Here is a 14,108-nt window from a genome sequence, read left to right as displayed (position 1 = left end):
GGCTGTCTAGGAACCAGGAAGTGGCCGTTGCTGGACACGGACCCTGCCGGTGTCTTGATCTTGGCCTCCCATACCCCAGAACCTTGGGACATAAATTCTATTGTTTATAAGACACCCGGTCCAGGCTCTTCTGTGGCAGCAGTCTGAGTGGACTAAGATGTGAGGTGACTCAATGGGAAAAGTACATTCTTTTTAACAGATGATCCTGGGGTAACTGGACATCCACACGGAAAAATAAAAGAAAAAAATGAGGTTGGATCTCTATCATACACCATAAACAGAAATTAATTCAAAATGAGTTGCGAACCTTTTGTAAGAACTCCAACTAGAAAATGCTTGAAGTCTAGGAGTCAGTTTTTTGTGACCTTGGGTTAGGCAATGATTTCTTAGCTATGACACCAAAAGAAAAAAGTGGAAAAAAGCAAAAATAGGTAAGTTAGACTTCATCAACATTCAAAACTTGTGTGCTGCAAATACACCATCAAGAAACCCAAAAGACAATCTACAGAATGGAAGAAAATATTTGCAAGTCACATCACTGATATAGGACTTATATCCACAATATTTAAATATTTCTTTAAACTTAACAACAAAAGTGTAAAAAGTAAAATTATTTAAGTGAACAAAGGATCAGAATAGATATTTCTCCAAAGAAAATATACAAATAGCCTATAAGCTCACAGAGAGATGCTCAACATAATTGACAGACACAGAAATGCAAATCAAGTTACACTAAGATGCCTCTTCACACTCACTAGGGTGCCCATAATGAGGAAGGCAGACACTAGGAGGTGATGGCGAGGATGCAGGGGATACGGAGCCCTCATACTCTGCAGGGGTGGACGCAAACGGGTACAGTCATTGCGGAACACAGTGGTGCTTCCTCAGTATGTTACGTTTACCGCATGGCCCAACAAATTCCACTCCTACTTCGATGCCCAGGAGAAGCGAAACGTCCGTCCACACGGGCACAGCACACGGGTGCTCAGGGTCCTGTTATCCCCAACAGGCGAAAAACACGGAACGATGAAAATGTCCATCAGCAGACAGGATGGGGAGACACATCATATTCCATCCAGACAACGGAATAATATTTGGCAGTAAAAATACTGATACAGGTTTAGCATCCCTAATCCAAAAATCCATAATCCAAAATTCTCTAAAATCTGTTTTCTGAGTGCCAACATAATGCTCAAAGGAAATGCTCGTTGCAGCATTTTGGATTTTTAAATGTGGGATCCACATTTAAACCGGTAAGTATAATGCAAATATTCCAAAATCCAAAAAAAAAAAAAATCCAAAATCCAAAAGACTTCATTTCCCAAAACCTTGGGATAGGAGGTACTCAACCTGTATATCATAAAATACAGAAGAATCTCAACAACTTTGCTGAGTGAAAGAAACCAGACCCAAAAGGTTGCACATTGTCTGATTCCTTTCATATGGATGCTGAAAGCTGGCTCCCTAGAGAAAGAGAAAGTCTGCTGGTGTTTTCCAGGCTCTGGGAAGGAGAGAATGGGCAGCAACTGCCGACCGGTTCACGGTTTCTTATGGGGATAAGAAATATTCTGCAATTAGACAGTGGTGATGGCTGCAAAACTCTGTGAATATATTAAAACCACTGAATGTTATACTAGAAACGAGTAAATTTTATGGTATGTGAATTATGTCTCAATAAAGCTGTTTTGTAAAAAAAATCAACCCGGTTATTTTCATGCAAAAAAAAAAAAAAAAAAAAAAAAGGACGCGTTTCAGTCCTTTCAAACCTTGCGTGCATTTACCAAGCACTGACAACGGATGAGGCCTTGACCCCAGATGGCTAGGCAGAAAAAAAAAAAAGGAGTTTGTGGTGAAATTCAAATTCAGCAGAAAAATTAATAAACCACAAATTCCTCATTCCACAAGCATCTCTGTTAATCAACAGTTGAATAGAGATCACACCGTATTTGCATTTGTAAAGCAACTTCCAGCTACATATGCATGACACTGATGTTAAGGAGAGAGTCGGTTCGCTTATTCCCTGATTCAACACGTGCTGACACATTTCCAACAGCATCTGGGTTACAGGGATGAAGGAAACACAGACGTTATGTGAAAAAGCCTCAAACACGCCCACATGCAATGTGGATTATTACTTAGGGCCCCTTTAATATCTCTCTTTAATATCTCTTTTTATTCCAGCAGAAGAGGTTTGAGTCAGCCAGTCCCATTCATGTACACATCCACCCCTGCAAAGTCATAGACGCACAGCAGCCAGGGAAATGGGAGGCGGAATTTAGATCATGAAGTCCAAGCAAAAGCAAAAGCAACCTCCAAACTAGATGTGAAGTGAAGCGTGGCCCTCGGTCACGTGCACGCTTTGACACTCCTGATCCCAAACTGGCAAAGCAAACGTCCTATGGCACGGATTTCATTATGCCAAATTACAGACTGCATTCAAGGCAGAACAAAAATGAAGGCAGTAGGAAAAGAAAAGTGATTAAACTCACATTAGCCTTCAAAAATACTGTTTCTGCTAATAACTGCCTGACTTTATTCTATTTATCACAAATTTACCGGCAACTGGGCAGCTTTTATATTGCTGGGCTGCCTTCTGGGACTTAAACAGAAAAATCTTCAACAAAATCGAACAGCACATTCCCAGCATTCTCTCACTTTCCCCCTCTTTCACGAATTAAAACCCAAAGGCTTTACCTCTTGCATCCCTTCACTGAAATAACTGGGACCCACGCCCAGTGAAACTTGATTGCAGACGGCAGGTCTGGGAGTCAACATTCCAACCTTCCGCAGACATCCGAGCAACCACGGGCGCCCTCCTATGGCGAGTCTCCTGGAACTGCACATTCCTGCTTGCAGCCAATGTTTACTGAGCACCTATTATGCGCCAGAACTCTTCTAGGTGTCCCCATCCAAAAGTGAACAAACAGACAACACACCCACACCGGTCCCTAAAACAGGACATCTAAAGAAGGGAACTCAAGAAGCGGTGAACAGAAGCAGTGGTTACCAGGACCTGGGTAGGGCACGGTTGGGGAGGTCAAAGGACACAAAATGCCAATGAGACAGGAGGCATCGTCGAGAGACCGATGCCCAGCATGGAAACCGCAGTCCATCCACCAGGCACTACATCCTGGAAAACTGCTAAGAGGGCAGATTTTAAGGGCCTCATCCAAGAAAGTGATAGTGTGTGACTAATGCGTATGTTAATTGGTCCAATTTAGTCTCTCCACAGTGTACACATCTTTCAAAACAACACTTCGTATACCATAGACATATACAATTTGTATTTATCAACTTAAAAAAATAAAAACGTTTAAAAGTAAGGGGTGTTGAGTATATATGCCGGGCATCGTGTGTGCAAAGTGCTTTATACACACTAACTCATTTAATGCTCATAATCAACCTATTAGGTGGATACCACTGCCGTCCGCTTTTACAAACAGGAAAGCTAAGATGCAGAGAATTTCGGGAAATTGCCAAAAGCCAAACAGCTCTTAGGCAGCAGACCAGACGCCGGACACTGGACGCTGGCAGGGCAGTCTAGACCAGCGTTTCTGCGTTCGACCTCTGTCGTTCAGGGAACGGACCAGGCATTCAGCTGAGCTGCCTCAGGAAAGAAGGAAGAAATAGGAGGTTCTTTCTCTTCTCACTCATCATGTGCGCTTACGAGGAAATGACAAGGACCTTTTAAGTCTGTGGCTGAAGGTAATCACGTTCCTCTGAAAGACAGAGGAAATGCTGGCCTCACCGTGGGGTGACGGGGATCATGTGGTCAAGAGGAAAGGTTTGAAGATTCAGAGCAAGAGGGAAGAATTATTGGGGTTTTGGCCCTGAGAAAGCACATGGTTAGGTCCACTCCACAGGTCAAGAGGTGACCCGAGGTAAGATCCGGCATAGTTCTTCCATGGTGAGGGGTGTGGAGCAGCCACAGGCACAGACACAGGGAGCTGAGATGTGGCAAGGTGGAGCTCGGCAGAAACGCTCCTCCGATAGCTTCTAGTCTTTTAGTGCAATGGGACTCGAAGTCATCTACTGAGAGAGGATGGGAGAGGAGACACTGGGATCCATGCGGGAGAAACGACTGTCTGGAGGCCGAGAGAGACACTGTGTCCTGCCAGGCAGCGCTGGGGCTGCGTTTGAGCCTGGTGGCCACGCGCGTGCAGTGAGACCAACTCGCCCAGCTGTCTGCGGCCCTCCAGGCTGTGCAGCCGTCTGAGCAGGTGTAGGAGAGATGGTGGTTCCATGTACAGGACAGGGCTTTGCCAAGGCAACACAACAAATCCACAGGTGGCAGAATTTTGCCCAGGGAGAGCTTGCAATCACGAACCCCCATCTTTTCACTTTTTTACATATTCCATTTACCTGGGATGAGACTAAGTGACATCTTGCCGTATTTTCAGTTTTATGACCACGAGTTCCTCTCAACAGTGCTTTATTGGGGCTCTGCTCTGCGCCAGGCTATAAGGGGACGGGTTACAAGGAGGACTGAGGCAGTATCTTACCATCCTGAGCCTCACAGCCAGCAGGAGTGGGACCTGTGAGCTTTGTATTTATCAACTTTAAAAAATGAAAACGTGTAAACCACAGCGCGGCGTGGCAGCACGGTCACCGCTGTGAGAAGTGTCATGTTCGTGCTCCATCCTCTGGGAAGTCCTGAGGGCTTCAGAGGTGACGCAAAGTCTCTAACCCAGAAAGCATCACAGGCAACTGCACCCCAGCTGAGATCTCACTGCCCGTCTCTCCACACCTGCTTTCCTGGAGCCCAGCAGCGAGGCATGCCTGCTTCCTGACTGCTTCGCTGTCTTACTGTGAACTTCTAACAGGGGCCAAAGAGGCACTGCCTGCCCCCTCAGAGCCCAAAATGCAGGTGATTAACTTATCCCATGCACAGAAACCCGGGCATTATTACTATTTGACAACCCAACAGGCCAGAACGCTTCCCTCCCATCACACCTGGTCCCAATCCACGTGACTGAGCAGCACAGCCCATGTTCGCCCTTCATCTCCTTCCCCACTGCAGTCCTCCTGGTCTTCGTTATCACTCACCAACACTGTCACACAGGCCTCTCAGCCACCTACCGCTTCCTGAAGAATCCTTTGTCCCTTGAAGGCCAGGGGGAGCTTTCCACAGAGAAGTCCCAATAGAGCCACATTCACCACCCACATCCACCACCCACATCCACCACCCACATCCACCACCCACATCCACCACCTACATCTACCACCCACATCCACCACCCATATCTACCACCTACCAGTCACCACCTACATCCACCACCCGCATCCACCACCCACATCCACCACCCACATCCACCACCCACATCTACCACCCACATCCACCACCTGTCAGCCACATCCACCCCCGGCCAGCCACATCCACCACCCACATCCACCACCCATGAGCCACATCCACCACCTATATCCACCACCCACATCCCCCACCCATATCCACCAACCCCCACCCACATCCACCACCCACCACCCACATCCACCATCTGTGAACCACATCCATCATCCATGAGTCATGTCCAGCACCTGCAGACAGACCAGCTGTCTCTGCACTCACCTACTCACCTCTGCCACGCCCTCACTACTAACCTCTGCCACGCCGTCACCTACTCGCCTCTGTCACGCCCTCTACTCACCTCTGCCACGCCCTCACCTACTCACCTCTGCCACGCCCTCTCACTACTCACCTCTGCCATGCCTTTCACTTTTGCCTGTCCAGGTGACATCCAGACATCCTTGAAGATCCTGGAGAAACGGCCTGTGTTTGGACTGTGCCCTCCTCTGACTCGGCCAGCATAATCCCTCATCTGCTTTCTGTACTAATGGCATTTTCTAACACACCAGTGTAGTGCAGTCATGAGCAGCTGTAGCGTTGTCTGCTTACAAGCCTGTCGCCCGCACCTTCCTGGGAGCTCCCAGGGTGGAGGCCTTCCCTGGCCACTGGCTCCTGGGGACTTGGTCTGTGACCTCACGTGCTGAATGCGTCACTCAATACCGGCAGTGTTTTCCTGGGCTATGCTTCACGGCTCTTCTCACCACCATTTTCCACGCACATCTCGGGCAGAACACGACTGCAGGCCTATGGCTTCCTTTGAGGGCTCACGTTTACAGGATAACAAGTGATCTGACAGATTCAAGGTCAGACGTTAAATCCTAAGCCAACTGAGTCTAACATGTTTTTCCTGAAACCCCTAAGGAAGCCCCACAGATCTGCTTTCTGTACTAGTCACGTTGTTGATTTTCTCCCGCATGGATCATGACCTTGGAAACAGCTCCATCCAAATCAAGGCTGTGCCCCGAGAAGGTCCCCGCCTCCACTCTCCACAGCAGGGGGCTGAGCAGCCTCCCTAGAAAGCCGGACGAGGCATCCCTCAGGTGTGAGGGACTCACTGGGGGCACAGGCGTTCCCTGGCCAGGCAGGTGCTGGGGCTGGGGGCTCCCCTGCCTCCCTGTGTACGGGGTTTGTAGTCTGAGGTGGGCCCAGAGACTCTCCATGGCCGTTCTGCTCTGCAAGTCAGGTCGACGGCTCCATCTAGGGGACACAGAATTACCTCGACAGTCGAGGCAGAGGCAGAGGAACTCCCGCAGGCTCCTGAAACAGCCGGGGAGAGAAAGCTGACTCCAAGAGCAGAGCAGGCACCGATGGTCACCCGACATTCTTCTGCATGGTGAGAGTCCAGCTCACCCGCGGCAAGGGGCTCGGAGGACACTTTTCCCGGAAACAGGAGAAACAGGCACAGAAATACAGGAAAGGAGAAAATGCCACATCCTCCCTCACCCTAAAACCTGGGGTTTGAAACAGGCTCTGTCCCCTCCCGAGTGCCTCTTGCCAGGGCGCACATCGACCAGGGCGCACGCTGACACGGACGCGTCGGCCATGTAGGTTTTAGCTGCCAACTCAAAAGAAAAAGGCTGAGAGTAGCTGTGAGGGGCGATCTCCACTCACCTCTGAGCTAACTCGCTGGTTACCATTTATGGCTGTGTTAACATACGATCACCATCACGATGTGGGTTTGGGGTCTGTGGCAGATACAACGTGGGTGGGGACTTTTATTCCCAAAATTTAAATAATCCTGCCATTACAGATTATATTTAATTGTTAGCTAAAATTAACTGTATCATTGCCAAGGACAGATACCTCCCCTTAGGCAAGAGGAGAGCAGTCTGCACCATTTCCTGGAACTCAATTAAAATCAAGATGTCATCCTCACTCACACAAAGTAGCTGAAAGCAAAAGTTTCAGCACGTCCTGTGTATGCTGTTTCTCGAAACACCCTGCACCTTTACAGACTAAAAGTAAATCACAAATCCTGGTTTACAGCCTAGATCACAAGGGGGCAGTACCAGGAATGAGGGTGCGTCCTGGGGAGGAAAAGAAGCTCACCTTGGAGTCAGTGATGAAAAACATCCTCCCACCAGGAAGGCGCCGTGACTCCACGCTCCTGCTGGATCCGCATTTTCACAGCCCAGAGCATCGTGTGCCCTGATACGTGGCTCTTCTGAACGGCGCTGACCACGGAAACTGAGCTGACCACGCACACCCAGCTGATCACAGAAACTGAGCTGGCCACGCACACCGAGCTGGTCACGTACACCAAGCCGGCCATGCACACCGAGTTGGTCACGCACACCAAGCCGGCCACACACACTGAGCTGGTCACGCACACCGAGCTGGTCACGCATACTGAGCTGGCCACGGAAACTGAGCTGACCACGGAAACTGAGCTGACCACGCACACTGAGCTGACCACGCACACTGAGCTGACCACACATCTCCACGTGGGTCACCTCCTATGAGTCTCCCTCAATGCCACCAACTGTGTGAGCTTGCTCTGCTGAAGTCATTGTTCCCATTTTATAAAGGAGGAAAGTGGGGCTGAAAATTAAGTTTCTGAAAAAATACAGAAATCAACTGCGTCCTAACAGCCTTCTAACAGGCTGTGTGACCTCAGTGCATAAGAATGAAATATAACATGGAGAGACACGAAAGCATCCAATTCAAATGGACAGGTTCCCCAAGAAACTGACAAATACTTGATGTCATATGACACCGAGTCTCACTGAGGAGGTTCCTTACACAACAACTTGATTTTCCGACGGAAAAACCAGGTATGTTTCCACGAGCATGTGCGGGTCGTAGTCACACAGACTGTCCTCCTTCCCACCCACATATTAATATTGACCCTCACCCATTTCCATATTTTGTTTGAGTCCTATTATTCCTTTCAGGGTTCAAATTGTACATGCTTTTACAGAAACAGAAACCACAGGGAGGCACACTGTGAAATTAAACTGCTAACCAAAAGAGGGCTTTCAATTTATCCAAATTATCCAACGCATAATGGGGCTACTTCTTGAGAATGACTCCTAATGCTTAATATTTATTTATAGCCCATAAAATGCTGCTCAAGAATTATTCCTTCCTGCCATGTGATGTCCAACTCAGGGCTGAACAGAGGCTCCAGGGAATACAAATGCTGTCATGTTACCCACAGCTGCAGGTGTTTTTCCTGTTTCCTGGACTTCAGAGGACAGTCGCTGGTGGGTTGGAGGGTTCCTGCCATGGCCAATCGCACAGAGGATCCCACAGTCACTCCTGGACCAAACGGCCCATAATTGAGCCCAAGGACACTTGGAAGGAAAAAAGGTTCTTGCAGAATCATCCAAGAAGCTGTAACTCCTCAAACCAGAGGAGAGATGCAAGCTCTGATGAAGGACCCGCAACCATAGACACGTCTGCATTAGCACAGAGGACACTCTGTCTTCCTGAGAAACACACAGGTGGCGACTCCAGAGGGATGGACACTTGTCTATGAACCACACATGTAACACACGCAGCCGACATACAGCATCCAAGGACGCCAACAACAAAGGGATCCAATTGCCCACGCAGGCTCCACGCCGGCTCTCCCAGCCTCTAGTTACACACGATGGACACCAACCTCCTCCACGTCTACAAAACCTCAGCTTAGCGCAGAGGTTCTCAAAGTGTGGTCAGGCCAGGGACTCAGAAGCACCAATGCTCGGCCTCACGCCAGGCCTGCTGCATCAGAAGCGTGGAGGGGCCGGCTGTCTGAGCTTTGGCAAGTTTCCCGGGGTGATTCCGACGCACATTACCACTGGAGAGCCCCCGGCTGAGACAAGTCAGAGGGAATCGGACTGCTCAGATATTTTAACGGCCCCAAGCAGCTAAAAGGGGGCTGGGTTTTGCATGTTCCTCTTTGGTTAAACTTCCTCCCGGATAAGGACAAGAACCCAGCCAGGGCAGAGCCGCTGCTCACTAAACACTGCGTTGGCATTTTAAAAACTTGCTGTTTCGTAGAGAACAAAAGTGTAAAATTAACCCCTTAGAGAAGAAAGTGCCGGTGATGCCAGGAGGGGCAGCAGATGATGCAGCTGATGGCTCCACGTGCTCCGTCCCTCGGGCAGGACAAGGTGGCACTGCCTCTTCAGTGCACAGCACCCAGGCCACTGCCGGGCCCTGGGGGTGCAGGAACCATGGAGACAATGGTAACACTGAGGGAAACCCTGGGCCCGAGGTGGAACAGCAGATTCTACTGGAGGGGCAGGAAGAGCTTGAGATAAAAGGCGTCCTTTGGGTTGATCCAGAGCCTGAAGTCAGAGTCACGCCAGGTGATAACAGAGAGGGAAAGGCCTGAGGGAAGGCGGAAAGCTCAGGGCGCTCGGGCCAGGAGGACGGGACAGCAGCGGACGCTCAAGGCTGTTGGTGCAGGTGGCAGGAAGGACTGAATCCACATGGGATTCCTCTCTCTCTCCATGACCCAGGGCAGGAGCCCACGCCACCCACTCTCCAGAGACACAGCACGCCTGCCCGCCATGAGGCAGCTCCTCCATCTGGCCAGCAGAACAGCAAGTGTCTGTTCCCCAATCACTGGCTCAGGAGGCTCCGTGGCCCCCAGTTCATCAGGAGAAGGAAGCCCGGAGCCCGGACTTTGGGAACCGTGCCAGGAGCAGGGGCCACCTTCTGATGTCCAAAATCAGCAGCTTATGTTTCAAGGGATAAAATTAAGTGCAGGGAATCGCCTTTTCTTATTTCGAGGGCACTCGGAATTTGGAACCACGACTGCCTATTGACACTTTTCTTAGTGACGGCACTTCCCAGCCTGCAGCGCCTCCTGTTCACCCCACGCTCCCCCACAGCCGGAGCTGTTCTGAGCCGGAGCCAGCGCCCTCCCCGCCATATGCACACCAGCTGCTCTTTAGGGTGCATGATTCAAGGCCCTGCCCTGACCAAGCACTGGTCTCTACAGCCTGCCAGGCCTCCCCTTACAGCCCCCAGGCCCCATGGGGCCCATTCCAGGATCCCCAAAGGCCCCAACACATCTCACCCGCGCCTGAGGGACAGCGCCTTCCCCCTGACCATCCCCACAGCCACCAGACTGATCTACAGCTGCCCATCCGCACCCCGTTTAGGGTCCCCTGGACAAAAGACTTTCCAGCCTTACAGAGCTGAGCTCTCGCCGGCCCCACCTCGTACCACACGTCAGGGGGTCTTGTGTCCTCCCCAAGCCAGTGTCCACCGCAGGGGATGGGGTGCTGTGGTGTGTTTACTGTCCACCTTCTAGCACAGTGTCCATTAAACATGTGAACACGTGGGGTCAGGATGAGGGTGTGAATCCATTTGCGGTTCTCATGCCCTAACTTGGGGCAAGAGGGTCTTGCTCTGTCGCCCAGGCTGGAGTGTAGAGCGTGACCTCGGCTCACTGCAACCTCTGCATCCTAGTGTCAAGCAATCCTCCTGTCTCACGCCCCCAGCAGCTGGGACTACAGACATGAACCACCACGCCCAGCAAGTTTTGTATATTTTTGCAGAGACAGGGTTTTGCCATGTTGCCCAGGTTGGTCTCGAACTCCTCAGCTCAGGCAATCTGCCCGCCTCAGCCTCTCAAAGTGCTGGGATTATAGGTGTGAGCTACCACCACCCCCAACCCCCAGCTAAGTCTTTATTCTTCATTCATCCCATTTTTCTCCCTTCTTGAGACAGAGATAAGAAGCTCATGTGCTTTCTCAGAGAAGCAAGTTGTATAAGAGAATTTTAGGATCATGAGGTGAAGAGCCCGTTTGTCATTTCTGTTCCAGCAGCTCTGAGCACTGCTTAGATGCTCAGGCCTGAGCTGATGGCCATGATCAGTCACAGCATGCATCTGTCTGTGCAGAGGAAGGTCAGTGCCCGAGACAGAGAGGGAGGGAGGGAGAGGAGGAATCTGCATCCTTGGATCAGCTTAAGCCGCTGCACTCACTACAAAAGCAATGGAACTGCCATCATTTGCAGATTTACTGTCCCACCTTTTACATCCATCTAGTGCTAGTTACCCACGATCACCCTCTGGGCGTCCGAACACCAGCACCCAGCTGTCAGGCAGAACACGTGGAGTAAATGAAAGCACAATAGTTTAATTGCCATACACATCGTCATTTTAAAATACAACTCCGTGAACAATGCTTTTGTCTATCTTTAACATCCATGCCTTAATGCTGCCATTTCTTAGGGCCACAGCACTCCGGTGACAACGGGATGCGTCACAGACAGCACACAGGAGCACATCTCATTTCTACAAAGACAGAGCTCTTTCTCTGCTCTCAGGAGTGATTCAGGAGTACAACAGAAGCCAAAATGGCTTAACCTGAAGAATAACAGACTCAAATATTCATAAATATTTTCTCCTTGTCCACTTCCAACATCTCACTTTTTAGGGCATGGTGAGATACTTTGGCACACAGCAGACCTAAAAAGAAAAACAGACCAGAAAATGTTTAAATCAACAAAGAAAAACAGCTGAGGGTGGACTCCATTAGTCCTGTACTATGTAGCCAACACGTCAGCATGTCAAGGTCATTTTTCCCTAGGCTGGCTTGGAATTATTCTCAGGTGTCCAAACGTTTCTCTACCGTGCACTGGCTCAAGACGGATACGTCCACCTGAGGAGAAATTGCTGGGAGCCAGGTCCTGTCGAGTGACCGGTGGGCAGACAGCACTGTCCCAGGGCACCGACCACAGTGGGTGCAGCTGTGACCCAGGCTGCCCACCGGCTGCCCGATGTCTCCAAAGCAGAGCCACGGGTTGGAGGTGGGGGGAACACACCTTTGTTGCCCCTCCTACCATGAGCTCGGGGAGGCAAACAGGCCCCAGCCTCAAAGGATGTGCTAACTCGCACTGTCTTCCCTGACTCTGAGCAGACCCCTGAAGGGTACTGCAGGCCCAGGGGCAGAGGTGTTTTCAGAAACATGGACATTTTCACAAATGCTCCTGGAATTGTAAGCTGGATGGAAGACACTGACACCATCAGTCATCAGCTCCCACGGACTACGCAAGGGCCCCTGCGGGGGGGTTAGCTGGAATGCAAACCCTCCATCCCCAGACAGACTTGCTTGTTCAAGGTCAAAGATTCAGATCTGAGAGACCAGCGTAGCACTGGACTTAGGGTGGCCACAGGTGAATTCATTTCCAACATAAACAGCATTTCTGCTTAATGCACTGAAGAGATCTTCTCAGAATCATAATGATTTTTATTTTTTGGTAAACTCATTCTTAACAAAAACATACTAAATAAACTATTTCCATACTTTGGCATCAGTGCTTTTTTTGAAAGCGGTCATTATTTTTTTTTCCATTGAAAATGATCTCAGAGGAATATCTAATTTAATCCCTTCACTTTATAAAGTGCAAGAAGTTTCAAGACCCACTTGGGCAACATGGTAAGTCCCCATCTCTACAAAAAACACAGAACTTAGCCGGGCGTGGTGACTTGCACCCTACAGTCCCAGCTTCTTGGAAGGCTTCTTGGGAAGAAGATCACTTGAGCCCGGGAGATTGAGGCTGTACTGAGCTATGATTGTGCTACTGCACCACAGCTTGGGTGACAGAGTGAGATCCTGTCTCAAAAAATAAATAAATAAATAAATAAAAATTAAAAGAAAATAAAGTGCAAGAAGCCTCAATGTCAGTCCTCAGGGCCTCCCAACTGTAACCAACATGATTCTAGCATAATACCTGCAGCCACCAAACCCATGCCCTGCACAGCCTCTGATTTCACACTTTCTCTTCCGTCCTGAACTTCAAGAGAATGGGAATCCCAGGGTGGCAAGCTCTTGCCACCCTGGGATTCTTCCGTAAAGGACACCGAGTGTGTATGTACTGGCTGAGGCACAGGCAGCATCATGACACAAAAACAAAATTGGAAAAGGGAACTCGTAAGACGCAATACCAGCACCTGCTAAGAAGCTTCTCCCACAGATGTCAGGCAGGCTCTGGGAACACAGCGGAGGCAGAAGACCCGCAGCCACCAGCAAAAACAACCTTTTCTAAAAATATTATTTTCTAAATATGACAAAAACAACCGGCCAGTTTCCCAGTGTGGGGAGGTCGGTGTGGATCTGACGTTGGGTCAGGCACTGACCTTGCGCCCTTCTCAGAACTGACCTTGGGGGTCTGTTGGCTGTGGTCTGAGAAGTGTTTTGTCTGCTTTCCTCCAGGACAGGGAAGGTCCCACTGTGGCCCCACTGGCTGCCTTCAGCACCTTTGCTTCAACTTAGGTCAGTTCACAAAACCTCAATAACCTGGGTCTCTAGGAAGCATCCTGGCATCTGAGGGCAAAACTGCAAAGCAACCACAAGAAAGGGTAGAAGAGCCCGCATTCCGAGGTGTTCTACGGACAGACTCTGCAACACGTTAGCTAATCCACGAGGAGTCCAGCTTACTAAAGCTTAAATGTGAAAAGTATTTCAGAGACTATTTTATGTCAAATGTTTTTAAACTAGCGCTTCTTCCCAATATCTACAGCAATAATAAAACACACATTACAGACGGGTCCGTGAGCACCTCTGCACCCACAATGCACGTCCATTTCAGCCACAGGCACCTCTGGATTCTGTATCCTGCAGCCAGCCCTGGAGCTTCAAAGCCATGGTATGTTTGATGAAGAAATCTAATTTTGAACAGAATTGTATTTGAAAACACATACAGAGTTTCCCAACACCTCAGGAACAAAACACAATGGGACCCAGGAGCCTCGAGAATAAACTCTGGCAAAACAGATTTTCACTTTTTATTTAATTAAGAGGCTGAACACCTGGATCTC

General features: G+C 49.6%; 1 long non-coding RNA gene across 2 annotated transcripts in view; it reads right to left on the bottom strand.

Moving 5' to 3' along the window:
- Positions 1 to 14,108, bottom strand: part of LOC105508649 — a 292,669-nt gene that overhangs the window by 84,516 nt on the left and 194,045 nt on the right. The window contains exon 4 of one of the 2 annotated variants that reach the window (XR_001001304.1): positions 11,405 to 11,756. The exons of the other annotated variant lie outside the window; for it this stretch is intronic. This is a non-coding gene — a long non-coding RNA (uncharacterized LOC105508649). Of the gene's footprint in view, positions 1 to 11,404; positions 11,757 to 14,108 lie in introns of those variants that run through there. 2 annotated transcript variants of the gene reach the window in all.

This window comes from Colobus angolensis, unplaced genomic scaffold (assembly GCF_000951035.1).
Source record: "Colobus angolensis palliatus isolate OR3802 unplaced genomic scaffold, Cang.pa_1.0 Scaffold165, whole genome shotgun sequence".
Taxonomy (NCBI): domain Eukaryota; kingdom Metazoa; phylum Chordata; class Mammalia; order Primates; family Cercopithecidae; genus Colobus; species Colobus angolensis.
Note: the sequence above shows the minus strand (reverse complement) of the source record. Positions and strands in the feature narration are given on the sequence as shown.